Below are 22,076 nucleotides of genomic sequence, written 5' to 3'. Positions count from 1 at the left end.
CTCTAGGTTTTATGCTAACATTTGCTAATTAGCATTTAAGACTAAGTAATGGGATGTCATTAGTTTTGAGTATTGGATAAATAGACTTTCCCCTCTAGAGGCCATCGGGTCACAATTTCAGAGGATCATCAAAGTGATTACAGTTCATTCTGAACATGAATGTGCCAAACAGAGTAACATCACACTGCCAGCATGGATAAAAACAGGTATTTCTAGAGTTGCTGCTGTGGAGGGAGAATAAAGGAGCACTATTCTACTCGGAGGGGTTTTACTTGACTTTTTATGATTAATAATGAAGTATCTCACTCCTGGTCAAGTATTTATAGATACACAAACATACAGCATCTGACTAAAATGAATCTGGACAGGCCTTGATAAAAAGAGATCCTCCTTTAAGAAGCTCTTATCAGCCTGTGACCGACCCGAACTCACCGCCCCGCCGCAATGTGTCAACAACATCTTCTGTCTATACACAGGATTACGCAGCTGCGGTGTGAGGACGGGCGCAGATAAACGGATTGGAGGTTAATCTGCTGTGAGAGGTGACGGTATGAAAACTGAACCAATGTTCCCACCTGTTAACCAAGCTGAAATTGGATTTTTTTTAAAAAAAAACAAAAACAAACAAACAGATTATTGTGGTTTTACGCAACAAATAACAGAAACCAGTGGCACAAAATCTGCTTACTGGAAACAGGATGTTTGCTGCACTTATTATTATTATTACTACAACTTATTATTAGTGCTTCTATTAGGAATACCAACAAAAATATGACATTTATGCATCAAAAACACCATCATATTGAGTTTTGATTACAGCAGTCTTTCTCTCGATACACTTTGGTCACTTGGGCCGCCATTTTTGCCTCCGTGTGGCACAGATCAGATATGTATTATGAACGTGTAAACAGGAGAAAAAGCACATGGAATCACATATTCTCAGATCTGTTTCGAGCCTCAAACATATGTGGAAATAAATCTGATAGTAATCGGATATCTGCCGATGCAACTGTCATCTAAACGGACAGATGGGATATTCACATGTCACTGAAAATGCGACTGTCTTATACTTTTTCGCATTTTAATGACGTATAACATTATTTTCACATCGTCGTTTACACATGCGAGTTGTTTCAAATGTTAAGCTTGTATACGTAGATGTAAACAAGCGGTCAGAAAAATCAGATATAGGCATCAAGGCATGTAGTGTAAATGCGGCCTAAGACTGTTGAGAGAGAGAGTTTCTTCTCATCTGTCCAGTTTCACACGGACTCATAATAACGGTGATTAACCCTTCCTCCTGTAGGACGACATATTACATTTACTGGTATCTGGCTGGAGGTAATTTCCTGCTCTGGATGGGAAAATAACACACGTCTTTCTTCACAAGCAGCTTTGACTCTTTAATTAAACAGCGTGTAATATGACTACTTTGCGTTTCGACAACTCTTTAACCTGGGAGAAAGGTTCAATTAGAGGATATTAGGCTTCATGCAGGTCTGGGAGCATCTGAGAGACACATCTGGAGATGATATGATATACGCACTGAGAATGACACAAGGTTTTCTCTTCACTCTAATCAGTTCCTGACCTGTTTTCATACTTTGTCGCAGTCCGCGCTGGTATGCAGGAAGAGTGAAAACGGTTTTCTCAGCCTCGAATCACATTAACACTCTGCTCTCAAAGAGTCCACAGAGGCGTCTCACACAGGTTAAAAACCACAGTGATGTGGGGCAGGTCCAGGGTAATAATCAGAGTAATAACAGACCAAACCTCATGATAAATGACAGTTCAGCTACAGGGAGACATCAGTGCTCTCTCTACTTCTGAAATGTCAGGGTTGTTAGTGTAATATGAGCTCTAAGAAGGGAATAATTACCATGTCAGTTATTTCACCTTAATGCTCCCAATATCTCTTACAAAACAAATGCTGTAAATATACTGGAGTTGCAACAAGAGTAGTCTATTAATCAATCAAGAGCAATTAGTGGTGTCTGGGCTGGATGAGGATGAGCCTACATTTCATAAAAACAGATAAAAATAGGCCTATCTATGACAATGCTCCCTCAGTTTTCAACAACAATAACTGACTGATTAAAATAGAGAAGAATTACAGGTTCTCCTCGCCTGCTAAACAAAACACAAAGCAGTGCAAATAACAATAAAAATGTAAACAAAACAAAAACAACAACTGGCCTACTTCCTCTGACAAGGTAGTTAAGTTTTCGACTGAGGTAGACAGTTGTTTACCAGACTATTTCCTCCTATGTAGCCCTGCGCATCTCTTACAGGTTTTGTGAGAGGAAAACTAGCCAATCAGCAGCCTCAGGCGGTGCCACAGACTAAATACTTAAGACAGGAAGTGAGTGTGAAGAGAAACAGTCCAGTAAAAACTGTCGAACACCTGTCTGTGTTCAACTTGGCTGCTTGCAGCCCTTAATCGATCTATAGAAAATTAATCTGCAACTATCAGATCATAGTTTAAGTCATTTTTTCAAGTAAAGCCAAGCATTTGATGGTTCTGGGTTTTAAAATTAATTAATATCTAATTAATTAATTAATATCTTATCTTTGGGTTTTGAAGTGTTGGACATTCGATGAGCTTAGGCTGTAAGGAATTATATAATTAATTATGTGATCTGTGGCAGATTAATCGATAATGAAAACACTCATTAGTTGCATATATTTGCATGGATAAAAATACATAAAATTTCTCAGAAGTTAAGAGCAGTTGCTCCTTCATGACCTCAACTGTCTAAACGCTGATTAAACGCCTCCCTAATGAAATCCTTCACCCTTTAAAAAGGCCACACGCTGACCTCATGAGAACCATGACTTCCAGTAGACATGAGGAAACTGGAAGTGGACTAATCTTTACACCAACTTTTGATGAAATATCTGGTTGCCAAACCCTCTGTGACAAAGTACTCGGAGTCACTGTTTTAATATGTTGCGCTTGTTTCCAGTTTCCTGCGCTGACACACAGTAAAATCTGTCTAAACTGACTTACAGCTTAAATACAAACGTCCTCATCTTCATCCGCACCTTCCTCTTCATGAAAGTAGACTTTGTAGATGAAAGAGACACATTTCAACAGGCTAAATAAAAATCTAACTCAGAAATCTAAGGTCACAACTGTCTGTACTTCCTCGAAATTTTACTTTTTTGCCTGCAGACTCTGAGGATGATAATCAATCATTTAAGTATGTAATCCATTTCCTACACTAGACAACAGACAGTAATACTGGAATATATTATTATTTTCCTTAATTAATCTGTCAATTATTTTTTTAGTTTAGTCTACATGATGTTAGAAAATGATGGAAAATGCCCATCACAGCTTCCTAATCGATGCTTTCAAATGTCTTCAACAGTCCAAAACACAAAGATAATCAATTTACAATGATATTAAAGAGAGAAAGCAGAACATATTCACATTTCAGAGGCTGGAAAGTTGTCAAATGACAAAACTCTAGTTAATGATAACTTTGTTGTCATGTCCATTTCTGGTTAATCATTGACCAATAGGAGACCAGGAGGCGATAAAGTCCTTGTTTATTGATGCAAACTGTCATCATCGTCATTTAAGGATGTGAACAGAAATAAATCAATGATTCATGACCGAAGCTTAGTCGAGTCACTGTGACAATGACGGCTTCAGATGACTTTAAACACACGTAATAGTTGATTATTTGCCAACTATTAAATTAATTGACATCTATTTTGATAACAAATTAATCATTTTGAGAAAATGTCCAATTTCTCTGATTCCAGCTTCTCTGATGTGAATATTTTCTGGTTTCTTTAGTCTCCTTTGCTAATAAATTAAATATCTTTGGGCTGTTGGACTGTTGGTCGGGACAAAACAAGACATTTGAGGATGTGATCTTGGGTTTTGGGAAACATTGATTGAGACTTTTCACCATTTTCTGACATTTTAAGGACCAAACAACTAATCGATTAATTGAGAAAATAATCAACAGATTAAAATCGATAAAAGAATCGTTAGTTGTAGCACCAAATCAAACTGTAAATGTATGAAGGTTACAAGCTGTAGCATCTGATTTTTTGTCTTTCTGCTCAACATTAGTATGAAAACCCTTTTTGTCGGTGACAGGAATTTGCAAATGTCAGAATCAGGACATTTTACAGGCAGCTGTTAGTTTCAGTTTCAGGGCGTGGTGCCCAAATAAATGCTTTCTGGACACTTAATCATTACAATAACTTGAGCGCTTGAGCATTATGACTGCAGGTTTTGTGTGGGGAAAATAAGCCAAAATGATAAAGTTATCTCGCAGTAGTATCAGTCCTTTATTTTGCTGAGATTGTTGTTCAGTCTGGGGAAAGCTGCAGCCGGCGCAAGAAGTATTTCAGTCCTGTTCTCGCTTCTGTTTTCACTGTCAGCAGCCGGGCGGATTAATCAGTCACTCATATGTACAGGTTCAAACAGATTAACTGTATGAGCTGGGCAGTCTGGCAATCTGATTGGTCAAACATGTTAAAACGTGTAGAGGATTCCCAGGAAGACTGACTGGGTGAAATATAACCACAGAGCATCATTTCTCCTGTTCTCTAGTTTTCCAGAGAGTATTCTATCTTGAAAGTTTCATCCTTTATTTCCCAGGATATAGAAAAAGCTTCAGCAGCCTGGACAAGTATATTGACTAGAGATGGCATGTAAAGAAAAGAGTCAATGACAGATCAATACATTACAACAAATCTGACTCAAATTATGTGTGAAAGTCAGGAAAAATACAATACAGCTGTCAAAAAAATGATCTCTTTCTGTGTGTGTGGGTGTGTCGTATGTGTTTTGGGGCAACAACTGAAAACCTTCAACACACATATATATATATATATATATATATATAGAAAAAATGACTCATATTGGTCACTGGATTTGTGACCAATATGAGTCATTTTTTCCAGACTCTGAGAAAAATGGGGCTATAAGTCAGAATTCACGTAAGCACTTACTAATATTAAGAAAGCAGCAAGTTTTTTTTGTTGTTGTTCGCAAGACCTTTATCAAAAAATTCAGTGATGAACCTACAGAGAATTATCAGAGACTCTGCAGCTCCTCTCTGAAGCTTTACGGAGCTTTATAGTGAGTTTCAGCTCGTTGTTTATCTGTCTGGCTGCAACTTTACTGTTCTGGTTCACTCTCAGCGCTCTCATAGCGTCGTTTTCAGAGCAAAAGCTGTAAAAAAGCCGCTGTACACTACCTGCTCAGCATCAAACGGCAAACAGACACAGTTAGCTGTAGACTAGCTGATGAACATAGTGGAGCATTTAGTAGCTAAAGAGCCAGATATTTCCCTCAGGAGTTGGTAGAGAGCTAAAAACTTGATGTGTGAAAGTGAAAAAGGCTGAAAAACTAATAATCATTAGTTTAGTGTGGAAAACATTCAAGTAGCAGTTTCTCATTTTTAGCTGAGTCATATCAGCTGTCACTCATTAATGTTAATGCCATCAGTAACTTGATGACTGGCCAGAATTAAAATGTGTTTGTTGTCAGTTTTAAGCTTTTTGCAAGCCATCGTTCAAACCTGTCAGAGAGTGTTTGTGCGGGAGGAACCTTCACTCTGTTACATCACTGAATCACCACGAGAGTGAGATGTCTTCTTTCTAGCGGATCGTGATGTCAAATTGACACTAATATACGTAATAGTTTTCATTTTCTTCATTATGTGGATCAAGTAGCTCGTAAAAATTAAGATGTGTCAGCTAGAGCTGCAACGATTAGTCGCTTAATTGATTATAAGATGGACAGAAAGTTAATCAGCAACTATTTTGATAATTGAATAATAGTTTTTCAAGCAAAAATGCCAAATATTTGGTTGTTAAAGGCTCTCAGTCTGAGAATGTGACGCTTTTCTTGGTCTTACTGTAAATGTAATATTTTGGGGTTTTTTGTGCTACTTGGTTGGATAAAATCTGACATTTGAGGACGTCACCTTGGACTCCAGGATGTTGTGATGTGTGTTTTTCACTAGTTTCTGATGTTTTATTGACCAAATGATTAATCGATCAATCATGAAAATAATCAGCAGAAAAAAAGTTATTTCTATGTCTTAGATACACATTTGATCAACATTTAAGGAAATGATCAGCACATCCGTAGTTATCAAGATAGTTGGTGATTAATTGAAAAACTGTTTCAGCTCTAATTAAACCCAGAGGTCTGATTACTAATCTGAGTTTTACTGTTGATCTGTGCTTCAAGCTGTCCAGATGTTCCCAATCTGACAAAATGCTTGAGGAAACTTAATAATCCATGACGTAACTACATGTTTAAATATATATTTATTTCAGTCTAAAAACATGCTCATATTAGTCAAGAATTAATCTGACATATTAATCAGAGAGCTGAACACGATGTGTCACAGTGATTTCCAGGTATGAAAGGAAGCTAATTGGCTGGTAAAACATTCCAGTGAGTAAACGGTAAAACTTAGCAGCCTCTGTAACCTTTCAGAGCAAAGAGGTTTTCCTGGTCTGTGATTAAAAACACACACAGACTAACAACATTAAAGTGGCACAGCTTGTAGCTCAGTGTGTGTTAAAAACGAGACTAACAGGGTGGCGTTTCAGAGGAATGCGCTCTGAACAGGCCTCCATCTGTTTCCCTCGTTCTCTGTGCAGCAGATCAGACTTTGAGCCTTTCCAATGCAAATAACCCGACAGGTAGCAGAGAGCTTGGACCGGACATTTTTTCCCACCACTTTATGGTCATTTCAGAGTGTTTCTGCACTCACCATGAAAACAAATATTTTTCAAAAATCACTTTAGCTCAATCCCTCGAGCTTGTTGACTCCCACTCAATCCAAATACAAGAGAAAACACAGCTGGAGGCTTTGAACTCAGACAAAAACTGAATTCTGATGATCAGAATATGAACTTTTACAAAACATGTTCAGTGTTTTATATTAGTGGCTTCAACTCAGGGTTCAACATAACCAACAACCCGATGGCCCGGAGCCAGTAAAAGTTTATGCAGGGCGAGCTGATTAGCCGCCAATCTGCCAATCAGAGTCTGCGACATGAGCTCGTTTTAGTAGATGTCTTTAAGACACGTGGGCCAACGAAATGCATCGTTATTCGCTGAAATACTAGGGCTGTAGTCAACCAAAGAAAATCTTGGTCAACTGAAATCGTACATAATCTTCAACTAATCGATTAGTCGCAGGTGGACGAGAGCATATCGACCAACTAATCAACCAGTCGACCAGGAGACTACAGCCCTATGAAATACACATGGGGAAGGCTGCACTCTTAGCCTGCTAGCCTCTTACCGCTGAATCTGATGGGTCACCAAACACGGTGTAACACCTGTGCTTGAAAAAAATGTCAGCAAAAGCTCCAAAAATGAAGAGATGCTTTCTACTTTCCTCCTGGGTGGAAAACAGCGACTGTGGTTTGTTTTGTACAGTTTGCCGGCTAACTCGCTAGCCTGTTAGCATCCTCGCTGCGTAGTTATGTTTATGTTTTCTGTGTGAGCCTCAGCAGGAGACACACAGCTCTCTGTTCAAGTGTTAATCACAAAGGTTTATCAATGACAACATGTACAGTTTAGTTCAAACTAACGAAATGTTTGCTGCTGATCATCAGGAGGGTTTTTATGACATTATTGAGGTGTAGTTTTCATCTCTGCGGCTCTGAAATCTCTCCTGAAGTGCAGATATTACAGCTGTTGCTCTGTTTGTCTGTTAACTGTGGTTAATAAAGGTTTAAACCTTAAGTAACTAACCGGCGGTTTAACAGAGTGAACACAAACAAAAAACATGATGTTCTGTCTCTCACTGTTAGAACATTTCTGCAGATCGCTCAGCATTTATTAATTATTAATGTTGTTAATAATAATTTGTTTAATTGAGTTTATTATCCAGGACATACATACTCCCTGTAATGTTATCATAAATTCTGTACACAAAATATGGAGAAACTTACATTTATACACCGTTCATTTACTGATCCAATATGTGCCTGATTTTATATTTTGCATATTTGTGTAATATATCAACATCAAATCTTAATAATTAATATAAATAACTATCACTGTTGTACATATTATGTCTAATAAATCACCAAAATTATGAAAAAAAAAAGAGTTATTTTCATCTTTTGACTGCCGGGCCGGTAAAACTCTGATCTTCTGACCAAGTCGGCCAGTGGGGGAAAAAAACGTTATGTTTAACTCTGCAACTAATAATTATTTTCATCATATATTCACTATTTATTTCAGAAGTAATGACAAGTGACCATCTGAGCCGAGAGCCTGGAGGTACGTCTTCAAACTGCTAATTTAATCTGACCAACAGTCCAACAAGCTCTAATCTTCTGGATTTCAATGTGACAGTAAAAATGAAATAATTACAGCAGCTAAAGGCTAAAAAATCATGATTAAAGATATTTAAACCTGCAACAAGCTGAACTGTTGACACAGTTAAAAATGCAGAAGAAGATCTAACAACTGAAGCCTGACTGATACTGTAGTTTTTAAGGCCGATGCTGATAAATATATTTGACATCTGATAACGACATATTGGCTGATAGCATTGTTTTTAAATGTAAATACATAAACAATCTTCATACTGATCACTTAGATTTGTTTTGTTTTTTTATAAAGAATTGCGACCATGATGCAGCTAAGTGACATTTACTGATGAAAAATCAACCTGTCTTTGCTCTCTGGTGGAAAATCTACTGTATTTAATGATTAATTTACCTCAAACACAGTTTAGACTCTCGTGCTGCACTTTCTTGTTATTAGTTCTGTGACTGTTAGACATTGAACGATATGAAACTTTAATGTCACGATTATCCTGCCAAAATAATTGCAATTAATGATATTATCTCGATAATCCTCCCCTTCAAAAGTTTAGAAAATGTTAGTGTAAAACACTAAATCACACAAATCTTTATGTTATTGATGCTGTGAATCAGTTAAATATCCAGAGTTTTAATATTTTAATGAATCTCAATTTGTACTGTTTTCTTTTGTACTTTCTCTCTTTAACTTTAACTCCTGTTGTACAATCAAACCATTAAAAAATACTCAAACTGCATCTGCTGTAACCAGAGACACCAACAACACTTCACACCTTTTCAAAATAAGTCTTTGCATTTCCAGAGAAGGACATAAATGTCAAGCTACTGTGGTTTGACACCTACTTCTTCTCACCACAACCTACTTACAATACGATTGTCTTCACTTGACAAAAGTTAATTTTAGGAGAAACAAGATCTAAAATTAACGATCTGCTACAAAGAAGATGCATCACTCTGCTGGAGTTGTTGGGTAGAGCTGCAATTAATCAATTAGTCAATCAAAAGAAAATTAATCGGCAACAATTTTTATAATCATTTTAGATATTTTTCAAGCAAAAACAACATTTGATGGCTCCTGGTTCTCAAATGTCCCAATGTGCTGCTTTTCTTGGTGCTTTTATTGTTGTAAATTGAATATTTTGGCGTTTTTGGACTGTTGGTCACATAAAACAAGACATGAAGACATCAGTTTGTCCTCTTGGACACTGTGACGGACATTTTTTTTGTTTTAAAGACCGAAAACCTTCACTTTTAGAAATATTAAACGATGATAAAGTTCAGTTTGTGACTTCTTTCCATCTGTCAACCTTAATAATTCATAGACTGATCAGTCAGCTCCTACCTGAGAGAGTCTTTACGACACAAATCCAGAGTTGTCACAGTCACGGTTGAAGTAATTCAATAGAATTGCAGCCAGATGTAGTCATGTGAGACATGAGCTTCCTGTTAACTGCATGTTTCCAGTTCAGCAGACAAGACTTTCTATTGGCTGAAGTATCAGAGTTCGTTACTTAACTTCCTTCAACCGGTTCTGTTCTCTGATTTTGCTCTTTTAAGTTTTCACTGTGACACATCACCGCGGCGCAAAAGGAAACCAAACTGACACCAGAGATTTGGCTAAATATAGTCAAATATGTGATACTGTTATGTGATTTTAATTGCGATATTTAAAATGATATTTAACGTATGAAATGTCAAATTATAAAGTATTTGACCTGGACTGCAACTGATTGTTTCTTCAATTAATTAAAGAACTGTTTTATTTACAAAAATGTCAGAAACAGTCCAAAGATAATCATGAATGAATCTAAGAGCCGCAGCTAACAATTACTCTCATTATAGATTCATCTGTTAATTAATTGATTAGTCGTTTGATCTATAAAATGTCAGAAAATGGTGAAAAATGTCAACACTGTCTCCTAAAGGTTGCAGGTGGTTGGAAAGTGTCTAAAACCTGCTGCACACGTCAGAACTGAGGGGGACTTTATCTGACAAGCTGTAATTTTTCACTTTTCATACGTATGAATGAGACGTGTCCTTTTCCTTCTCACAAACAGCTAGAAACACTTTCTCCTCCAGATGTAATCTGACTAACTAACTGTTTTGCCTATAAAATATCAGAAAAAAAGTGAAAAACACCTGTTATAATTTATTAGAGCTCATGGTGACGTCTTCAAATGTCCTGTTTTGTCTGGTCAACTATCAAAAAAAAATGTTTTCATATATTAGTATTCAGTTTACGATCACGTAGGACGCAGAAAAGCTTGAAATCTGCACATTCAAGAAGCTGCAAAAAGCAGATTTTTTTTTTGGAGTTTTTGATTATTTGATTATCAATATAGCTGCCAATTAATATTCTGGCGATGGACTTATTGTTGCAGCTCCAGTTACGAGCATGTCCTCACCTTAACTGTGTGAATATGATCACAAAAATACAACATTACTTTCAATTAAACTTCCCTGGATGATTAAAAGTTACAAAAAAGTGGATGTTCAGGTGAGCACTTTTTATTCACTTTAAACTTGGTAATTTTTTTTGTTTGTGCCTCATATACACAAACAAATGGACAGAAACTGGACTCATTATGGCAATGTATGGCATAATATAAAAATATATATTCCATCTCTTTAATAAATATGCATTTTCCATATTAAACCTCTCTCTCTGTCTCTTTGAAAGCTCTGTGACATGACATTCATATCCTGGTTATACTTGTCGTTGTCTCGTCAGTCGTGCAGATCCAGCGGAGCCACACAGGCGCTAAAAGTCATTTCGTTGTCAGACTGAATGTTGGCCAACAAGCGAGAGCGAGAGAGAGTGAGAGAGAGAGAGAGAGAGTGTGTGCTGTGAAACGATGAAAGGAAACAGGCACGGCGTGCATCAGCAGAAACAACAGAAAGGAGGCAAGCTACAAAAACAAACCAAAACAAAAGAAAAACTCTTCTGAGGCAACGTGAGAAACAGAGAAATGAAACTCTAACATACTATGAAATGCTGCATTTTAGATTAATGTTGAGTAATGCTGAACGTGACCAGATATAAAAAAATAAGAGAAGTGTAGATACTGAACGGGAGGCTGCCGGACATTTCTCTGTTCTCTGTTTAAGAGCAACTGAGATTGACACTGAAATGAGAATAGCTGGTCCACCTTAAAGTCCAGTCCACCTTAAGTGAGCCTCGTCAGGTTAGGCTAACCCCCTTCACTTTTCCTGCAGCTGAGGAAACAACAGAGTTTTCTTGGTTTGGACCATAGACTGTATAAAAATATGGACGTAGTTACCGTGACGTCACCCGTTGGTTTCTGAAGAGCGGTTTTGAAGCTCAAAGTGAGCCGCTCCGGCCGTCGCCATCTTGGCATCTTGCGTGACTCTGCTTAACTTCCAGCCAATCAAAAATGGGCAAAGAGGCGGGCCGAATGGCTGAAACAATCCAACTAGCGGCTGGCGGACCTGTCACTCAAAGCAGCCATGTCCTTCATTATGCATAACTTTACGGCTTGATAAAATTCAAAAAACGGGTGAGTTGTAAAAAAATTCACCCCCCGTACAGTTGTCATGAAAGAGGAAATTAGCTACAGAGACCAAAACCGTTGTTTGTACCAGGCTGTAAACATGTTTATTTCTGCTGTAAAGTTGGGCATTTTAACATGGGGGTCTATGGGGATTGACTCGCTTTTGGAGCCTCAAGTGGCCATTCAAGGAACTTTTTGGCACTTCTGCATTGGCTTCGTTTTACAGCCCCGGAGGTTGCCGCTTGGTCTTGAGGAGCTGCAGCATTAATTAACTGACACGCTGTCATCTGTACTGTACATTTACTGACTGACTGATAACTTCCTGTTAACCTTTTCCTTCGCTCACGTTCACAGTCACTTTTCTGCGGTGTGATGCTGCAGAATGAATATATGGGAAACTCTATGTTTGATGGTTTTAGCTTCTTACATTTGAGAATTTTCTGCCATTTTTACTTCTCTTTACATTATTTTAAAAAGTTTTATCTTCGGGTTTTAGAGTGTTGGTTTGGACAAACACGACATCTGAAACATTGGAAATTGTAATAAACATGTTTCACCGTTTTCTGATGTTTTATAGACCAAGAAATTAATTGTGAAAGTAAATCAGCTGATGAATCAATAATGAAAATAATCATTGGTTGCAGTTGATAAAATGATAAAATAAAAATTCACAGTTTCTTAGAGCAGTGGTTCCCAACTGGTAGGTCAAATAAATAAATTAAGTTTCCAGAAGAACACTTTTATTTTATTTTTAGTACCATTTCCTGCTTCCTAGTTGGTAGCGCCGCTACAACAAGCAGCTTTATAGTTTAAGTAACCTATCGATGCCGGCTTTGTGGGTCATGTGACCGCTCGCCTTTCACGTCGGGTGACTGTAGCAATCTTTCCAGAGACGGAGAAGAAGTTTACTCCACAACAGGCTGAACGAAACTGACAGTGAACAGAACAAAAGAAGAAGAAACTTTGATTGCTGTAAAGTTTTGACTCTTCTTCTCTTTATCATTTTCGTTTACGTGTTCTGTTATTGGTTTTTAAGCCCTGATGTCACACTCTTGCTGAAATGCAGCCTCAAAGAGCTGCAACTATTAGTCAATTAATCAATGAGCTGCCAACTATTAAATTAATAACCAGCTATTTTGACAACTGATTAATTGCTTGGAGTAATTTTTTTTTTAGATAAATGTCCAAATTACCTGATTGCAGCTTCTTAAATGTGAATATTTTCTTGTTTCTTTAGTCCTCTATGACAATAAACTGAATATCTTTGAGTTATGGACAAAACAAGACATTTGAGGACGTCTTCTGGACTTTTTGGGAAACAGTGACTGACATTTTTCACCATTTTCTGACTTTTTAAAGACCAATCAACTAATCTATCAGTTGAGAAAATGATCGACAGATCGTTAGTTGCAGCCCTAGTTCTTCGTACGCCCGGTTGTCACTCATTTGCTGCAAAGCATCTTTTATTGAGTCTGAAGCTTCATGTTGTATAGGAGCAGCAGTGTTTAGCTCCGTCTCCTCACAACAATACGGTCATAGGTTTGAATCCTCTGACGGGTAGAATGGATGGAGGACGGTGTTAAGTTCAATATGTGGGCATGACCTGATGTCTAAGAGGATATCTGGACCCTGAGGCAAGACCTGTTGGGAACTACTGTCCAAAACCAAAAGATATTCATATACCGACATATGTGCCAAAGAAAAGCAGACAGTCTTCACATCGGAGCGTTAAAACCAGAGAATATTTGGCACCTTCGCTTGAAAAACGACTTCATCAATCAAGCGCTCCCTACTCACAGGTAAGCTGTTTACCTGCGAGCTAGGTGACGTGTCACAGAGGAAGTGCTGCTGCTCTTCTTATGCTTGTAATCCGCATCCTTTTATAAACAGAGACATTGGATTATGGGGCTTGGTGTTGGATTACACAAGAAGCCAGACCACACATCCTGTACTGGGAGAGTGAAAGGAGGAGGTGGAGGAGGTGGGGAGTGATACCTGTCAGGTCGTTCATTTATCTCTGCCTCGCCCTCATCAGCTCTAGGAGAACTAGTTTTACTTCGCTGACACACAAAGAAGAAAAAGAAGACGTCAGTGGGAAACTCTCAGCCTCGTCCGACAGCTAAAGCGGCTGTTAAATCATAATTATCTGCCGGAAAGTGTGTGTTGTAACGTCCCAGCTGCTCTGGTCAGGGACTAGAAATGGAAAGTGATAAGTTTCCTTTCCTGGAGTCGATATCTAGAGGTTCCCTGTTAGTTCTTCATTTACATCTGAGTAAGCTGAAGGTTATTTCCCACCCAGGAACAAACGACTGAGTGCCAGCCGCCTGCTTTCGGTCTTCTAGGGAACTACGCTTTATTCTCCTTCTGAGTCAGTTTTAGGTGAAGACCATGATTTGCTGCCAAACACAGCAGAGTAAATTCAAAAATTAAAAAAAAACTGGCACCTATTCCTGGGTTTTGTAACTATTTCCACACCATACTGATAATATAAGATAAGATAAGCGTATGATATGTGTAACTGTGTCAAGTTAAGTAAACATTCAACTAGGGCTGCAACTAATGATTATTTTCATTATCCTTAGTTGGAATTGGTTGTTTGGTCTTTAAAATGTCAGGAAACGGTAGCTGAGATGACGTCCTCAGATGTCATGTTTTGTCCACAACTCAAAGATATTCAGTTTACTGTCATAGAAGACTAAAGAAACCAGAAAATATTCACATTTGAGAAGCTGGAACCAGAGAATTTAGACATTTTTATCTTGAAAAATGACTCTAAAACGATTAATTGATTATACAAATAGCTGGCAATTAATTTAATAGTTGGCAACTGATTGATTAATTGACTTATCATTGCAGCCCTACTTTAAACTTTCCATTTTTAATACAAGGTGCCATTTAGTGCTGAAGTTATTCATAGATTAACTGTTCGGGCGACTGTCGTAAAATTAAAACCGACGACGATTTTGATCATCAGCTTCGCATTTCGGTTGTTTATCAAGCAAAAAAAACGCCAAATATTAGCTGCTCCAAGTATCTCTACTGGGGGAATTTGCAGCTTTTTTTTGCTTGCATTGATGAAAACGTTCAATCTTTGGACTGTTGGTCGGACAAAACAACGATTAGTTGATTCATCCATCAACAGGAACTTAACCTGCGACTATTTTGATGATTGAATAAATGTTTCAGTCATTTTTTTTAAGCAAAAACGCCAACATTTTTCCAGTTCATGCTCCTCAAATGTGGAGATTTGGTACTTGTCTTGTGTTTTATATAACTGTAAAATGAATATCTATGAGTTTTAAACTGTTGGTCGGACAAAACAGACAGAAATGACAGCAGATTAGATTATCTGACTTTTTATAAACTAAATAATAATTGGCAGATTAATTGATAATAATGAAAATAATCATTAGTTGGAGCGCAAACAAGACATTTGAAGAGGTCACCTTGGACTCTGGAAAATTTTATACAGTTTTAGAACCAAAACAATTAATTGAAAGATGACATATTAACGTCTTCCCCTCCCGGAGATTGCCGGTGTCCGTGGGCGACGTTACTGTCTTTCAGAGGTTGGAGTGTTTTGAAGTTTTAAAGCTACAGTGAAGATACTGGTTTCATATGAAACTAGAAAACCTTAGACATCCATTGGTACCAACCATGTCATGCTAGCTTGTCAGGAAGGGGGCTAAATAAGGCTCCACAGTTAGGTTAAAATTTGGTGAATGAAAAAATGGCATGGTCATTTTCAAAGGGGTATAAATGTGTTAAATGTAAATGTGTTATTTTCGCCTGTTCTAAAAGTGTTTTAGTTATTTCTGCATACTGGGGTCCCTAAACAGTCTTGGAGTTGCATAAATTTGTTCTGACTGTAAAGTTGAGACTCTTGTGGATTCAATGAGCCCAATTATATTCATGTGTGATGATGTTTGTCCCCCCAGTAGCCGTTTCATTGTGTAGTGAAACTTGACCTCACTGTATAAAATGACCTATAGTGACCTCTAAGATAATCACAGCCTCATGAAACTTTACAACCACAAACTAGAGACTGAGAACATTCAGAGGATGTATAGCTTTCATAAGTACACTGACAATAAGAGTCATGTCTGAGCAGTTTCCAGAAGTGCTCGCCATCCAATCATCGAAAAATGCAATTCTTACAGAAATCTCCAAACGTCAAAAGTTTTTGATACCAAATCACAGCATGAATTTTTCTGTGGTGTTCCTCAAGGTGTTGGTGTCTTAATGTGATGTTCTGAGGGATTTTTGACCATTTTTATCAATTCTCGACTGGTCAAAAATGGTTAAATTTTGCACCAAATCTGTGTAACAAATGGTATCAACCCAAAAAATTACTGCAACAACCTATGAGACATAATAAACCATGTAAATGTCCATCATATACTTTCATCATAATGTTCTAAGCCCTTATACACTTTGCACCTAACAAAACACCATGTTTATTACAGATTTATGACTAGAAAAACATCTCTAATTAATCTTAAGGCTTCCAGCTTACAGATAATGTAAACCACATCTATGTGAAATATACTGTAGACCTGCTATCTTCCTCTAAACACAGCATAAAACAGGTCTATGATAGGTGGGCGCGAGATGATGATAACACATTTCAATATTACGATCTGACACTCTGCCATATGAAGCAGCAGCACCTCAGTGTCATAAACAGTCTCCTTATCAGAAAGGTCACAAGTTTCACATTCATGAAGAGCCTCTGAACTCTTCAGAGTCGCTCTGGATAAAAGCTTCGTTGCTAAAAGGCTCAAACACCAAACGTTTACCGTAAGCAGGTTTAGTTTTTCACTGCAGCTGAAACACAAGACCCGTCATGTTGCCGCCGACCTGATCACCTGAAGACTAATCTGTGATACAAGCGTGTCATGAGATAACTTTTGTTATGATTCAGTAACTTTATAAATCAAACTGACTTGAACTGACTTGACATTTGATGTAAGAACATTTGATTCTAAGATCTTATCTCAACCACCGTTTCCTTTCACCTTTTCTTCCTGTGGACGTGATCAGTTTGACTCTGAGAGGCTCACTTTGCCTCTTAACTCTTAACTGCAACTAACGATTATACTCATTAATCTGCAAAATATTTTCACAATTAATTGTTTTGTCTATAAAAAACATCAAAAAATAGAGTAAAAAATGTCTGTTTTAATGTCTTAAAGCTGAAGAAACAATGGATTCATGTAAGAATCTTGAGTCTTATCATCACTTACGATTCTCAATCAATTCACGAATGTCAATAAGTCGATTTTCTAAATGTTAGTTAATAAAAAGGTAATAAAGTAAGTAGTAAAGGTAATAAAGGTGACTGTAGTAAAAAGGCAGCGGCTGCAGGCATTTTTTGATTTAACGACTAAATAATTACCTTAATGAGAGGAATGTGAAGTATATTGTGTTTACTATCATGTATGAAATGTCAGGAGTTATGAGAAAAATACCTGCAGCCCAAAATAATAAGTTATATATGATCAGATGGCTTGTTTGATTCAATTAATAGTACCAAACTCAAAAGATATCCAGTTTACTGTGTGACAAAGAAAAACATCGTTTGAGAATCTGGAAGTAAATAGTTGAAGATTAATTGTCTGTCGATCAGCTAATTAAGTTTATTTCTTTGAAAAGCGTTAGCATACAGTGGTCGTAACGCAAAGTAAAAATAACAAAACACTGAGAATAAAACATGAATACAATAAAAAATAGACTAATTGGAAATATATTGATACATGAAACATATGAATGATTGACCTTTTTTTTATATAATAAACGTTTCCACATCAAAGTGACATCAAGCAGAGTCCATGATGTCAGGAGACATATTTACACACATCAGCAGTGAAATAACTCAGAAATATTCCAGTTAGGTTTATTAATAATATACATCGAGCTGTGTGTGATAATGTAAAGGAAGTTTTGACAGCAGATGTTATTTGACTAAAAACGCTGCATTTTCACATCATTTTGGACAAAAAACAACACCGGTTATAGTTTTTTTACACTCATTGATGAAGTAAACGTTACGCCCTGAATTAATCCTCATTCAGAACAGGATTAGAAATGATTTATATTTTAAATATAACTAAATATTGTTTGCAGGGCAGCAACAGCAAAGTCACTAAATAAACTCAATATCATCTCACTGGAGACAAAAACAACATGTCAATAAAATAAATAATATTTCTGGAAATGGAAATACTGACTGAAGTTTAGAGAGAAAGAAGAACACAGACATCAGTCAGTATCTTCCTCCTCCTCCTCCTCCTCCCTCTGCTGCTAAATGCTGCTGTGATTCACTGGAGAGGAGTTGCTGGTTTGTCTCAACCAGCAGCTAAATTTAAAAGATTTTTTTTTAAAGATACGTGGCAAACTGAGCTCAACAGTCAGACTACAGACATACAGCTTTAGTTCTAATTAGCTATTAGCTTAACCAGCTAGCCGTGGTTGTGTAAAACATACCGGCGGTGGACGGAAACTGCAGGAAAAGCAGATGAAAGTGTCTCTTTTCTACATGTTTCTGCTCATTGAACAGGTGTTTTAATAAAAAACATACTGGCTTTTCACTCGCAAAAGGTTTTACTGCACTTACAGTCATGAACATAGTTGTGGTTAACTTGATTAAAACTATCTTTCACTTTTACCTGATTCACTGGCCTCTCTGCAGCTGTCTGTGTGTGTGTGTGTGTGTGTGTGTGTGTGTGTGTGTGTGTGTGTGTGCAGACACAGGGAGCAGAGGAGAGGACAGGGAGAGGAGGCTGCAGAAAGTGCCACTGGTTTGCATTTGTCATGGTTATTATGAACAATGTGAAATTTCAGCGTCGGCGTTAAACGTTTAGCGTTGCTGTTGAAAGCATATCAGCCATGAATAGCTGTTGTTAAAGTCTGTTTATGTATTTATAAAGGACATTTTTTAACCTCCAGGTGACATGTCGTATCTATTTTATTTCAAACGGATCAGAAGAAGTCTGGTTGTTTCTGATGTGCTCCTACAGTGTGTTTAGTTATTTATCAAACTAACATTTCAGTATCGGTCTCACTTCAGCTTGTGAAAGTGTCTCTGTGCTCTCAGAACTCCTCAGAATCATCACGGTTTAAAAGCAGCGCCCACATTTCAGGCTGTAAGTTTGTGAGGTTTCCTGTTGAGTCATTTTAACCTGAGCTGCAACCAACAGCGGCTTCCTTATCAATAAATCTAAATAAACACAGTATTCAAGGGGGGGTTTCAACTTTCTAACGAATCAAACACTTTCATATGTTAACTAAGGTTTTGGGAAAATCATGACGGGATTTTTCTGACTTTTTATAGACTAATTGATGAATTGATTCATCAAAAAATGATCAGCGGATTAGTAGATAATGATTAGTTGTAGTCTGAGATCATCTTGATAAACAACCCAGATAGTTTATTGAATATCAAAATTGTTGGCAATTAATTTTCTGTAAATCAACCAATCCATGTGCTGCAACTAAAGATTCTTTTAATTATCAATTAACCTGCTGATTATTTCCTCAATTAATCGTTTGGTCTGTAAAATGACAGAAAATAGTGAAAAATGTTCTCAGAATCAAAGGTGACGTCTCAGATGTCTTGTTTTGTTCGACCAACAGCCCAAAAATAATCAGTTTACTATCACATATGACAAAGAAAAGCTTCAAATCCTCACATTCAAGCAGCTGCAACCGACAAATATTTGGCTTTTTCTCTTCAAAGAATGACAACAACAATTATTCAGTTAACAAAAGTATTAGATTGACTTTCTGATGGACGACTAATCAATCAGTCGACTAGTAGTTGCAGCTCTGATCTGATATAAACTGGCAGCTTCAATGCAGGAGTAAAAAAAACAGGGTAAAGGGTGAAGAATTCCTCTGTTGAACTAGAACATGTTACAGGATGTAAATGGATAATAAGCTTAAAACCACCGGGGCAGACTGCATGTGAACGACCTTTAACCTTAAAAAGGCACAAACACCATTCAGTCTATAAAATATCAAATAGTGAAAAAGTTATAATTTCCATCAAAGCCTCAAATATTCATTTTAGTGTCACGTTCAACAACAAAAGCACAAAATCATCACATTTTAGAGGTTGAAACCAGCAGAGTTTTAGCATTTTTGCTTTAAAAAAATAACTTAAAAAATAATTAGATTATCAAAACAGTTGCCAATTAAGTTTCTATCAATCAACTGATCGATTAATCTTTCCAGCTCTAGTTTTCTAGTCTGATCAACAGTCCAAAACTCAAAAATATTCAGTTTATTATCATTTATGACAAAGAAAAGCATGAAATCAGCAGATTTAAGAAGCTGAAACCAGCAGCTTTACTTTAAAAAAAAAAGACAAACAATTATTAAATTATCAAAATAGTTGCAGATTAATCAATTAATCATTGCAGCTCTAGTTTTCTAGTCTGATCTAAAAGATATTCTGTTTATTGTCATTTACGTTACAGAAAAGCTTCACATTTGAGAAGCTGAAACCAGCAGATATTTAGCATTTTCACACCTCTCATTAATTGTCTGTCAGTCAGCTCTAGAGAGTCCTGACACATTTCGACCAGTGTGACCCTGCAGCAAACCTGACAGTGAAGGCAGACTTCCCCTTTTTTGTGGGAGAAGCAGTTTCACTGGCAGTCAGGATCACACATATTCACTTCCACAAAACTGAGTCAGGACATCTGGCTGATGAGAGGTTATGTGTGCACAGACGTACAGGTGGGTGGGGCAAAAACCCACTCATTTTTACACTTTCTACTACTTGGAAATGTGTAATATATTAATCATACATCCAGCTAACGTTGCATAACTGAGGAACACTTGATTAATGGTGCGTTTCCAGTCCGTCCTGACCTGACATAAATAAATAAAGCTCAATGACTTTATCCCACAGGCTTCAAAGAGCCAACAGAGGCTTAGTGACTTTTCTCCCTTTAAAATTAAAACACTTCTTGTTCGCAGCATGACTTAAAGTTTCCTCTATTATACATCAAAGACTTCTCAAGTTATAGTCCAAGTTTGGCAAACTGGACTCAGTCGGTAGCTTTAGCCTGTTAGCTCGCAAGTTAGCCTTCAAAACACCGCTCGTTCGTAGCTACTTCTGCCGAGGTTAACACAACTCTGCTTGCATGTGTTAAACACTTCAAACAGCCGTCTGTCTTATCGCTAAGTTATGACTTTGAGAAAGTCAAAGTACAGTTTCTACTGTTCAGTAAGTTAGCCAACTGGCGAGCGTTAGCACGAATGAGAAAAAAAAGTAGCAAGCTTCAGCTAGGCTAGCAAAAGTATGACAGAACATCAACAGAAGACAACTTTTAAATCAGTTGAACTACATACCCGAGGGGACTTGTCGTTGTCCGGAGACTTTTACAGTGACTTGAAGCTCGGTTGTAGTCCAGATAGTGAGCAAAGCAGTGTCTCCAACTCACAAGCAGCTGAAACTCCGCCGCTGCCCGAAAATACAACAACAATATGGCAGCGGAGCGCCGCGTTCAGGGAACACCGGACAGTCGGGAACATAGAGTTGTTCAATTCGGCGGATAACTCCTGCTGCAAGAAGGGAACTAAATAAGTTTACTCAAGTAAATTATTATTATTTATTTACAAGTACTTTTAATGATTCCAACACTCTGTCTACAAATCATATCTCCCATCTGTTCTCCTCTTCATATCCACCCTTGTCTGCTTGTGTGTCTCTACTTCATTGGTCCCGTTTTCATTCATTTATTTTCCCCCTTTTTCCTGCTTTATCTTTTCCAGCGTCATCCTCCTTAAAATCATTTTTCAAAATCCAGTTTCAACTCAAGAAATAAGCAGTTAAGTAGTCAGAAAACTAAATCAAGTTTGCGTTCATTGCTCAGAAATTCCTCCTTCTATCCATCCCTCCTTTAATTTTCTTTCTTTTTTTTTTTTACAGGTGAAAATATTTTTTCAGGGCCATAAATTTGTAAAAATGCCAAAGATTAAATACTGCTTTAAAAGAAATGTAGCTTCTGAAACATTCATAAATCCACAAACCTTTCAGAAAGCAAAGAAATGTTTGTTTGTTGTTTGTTTTACTCTGTAGCACTTTGAACTGAGATGAAGAAATACAAATAAACCTGAGTTTGAGCTTACAGTGATATGTTGTCTATCTGTCAGTCATTTCATCATGTAGTCAATGTGCATATTTGCGTAATTTTAAACCTAAAAAAGATTACAATGTTCAAT

General features: G+C 37.2%; 1 protein-coding gene across 4 annotated transcripts in view; it reads right to left on the bottom strand.

Moving 5' to 3' along the window:
* The window catches only part of plekhf2 (pleckstrin homology domain containing, family F (with FYVE domain) member 2), a 35,654-nt gene extending 14,275 nt beyond the window's left edge, over positions 1-21,379 (bottom strand). For all 4 annotated transcript variants that reach the window (XR_006098619.1, XR_006098620.1, XR_006098621.1 and 1 more), the window contains exon 1: positions 21,204-21,379. The gene's annotated coding sequence lies outside the window, so the exon portion shown is untranslated. The remainder of the gene's footprint in view (positions 1-21,203) is intronic.
* Between the last annotated feature and the right edge of the window lie 697 nt (positions 21,380-22,076).

Source organism: Thunnus maccoyii, chromosome 10, assembly GCF_910596095.1.
Source record: "Thunnus maccoyii chromosome 10, fThuMac1.1, whole genome shotgun sequence".
Lineage (NCBI taxonomy): Eukaryota > Metazoa > Chordata > Actinopteri > Scombriformes > Scombridae > Thunnus > Thunnus maccoyii.
The sequence above is the reverse complement of the archived record's forward strand: the minus strand, read 5'-3'. Positions and strand labels throughout refer to the sequence as shown.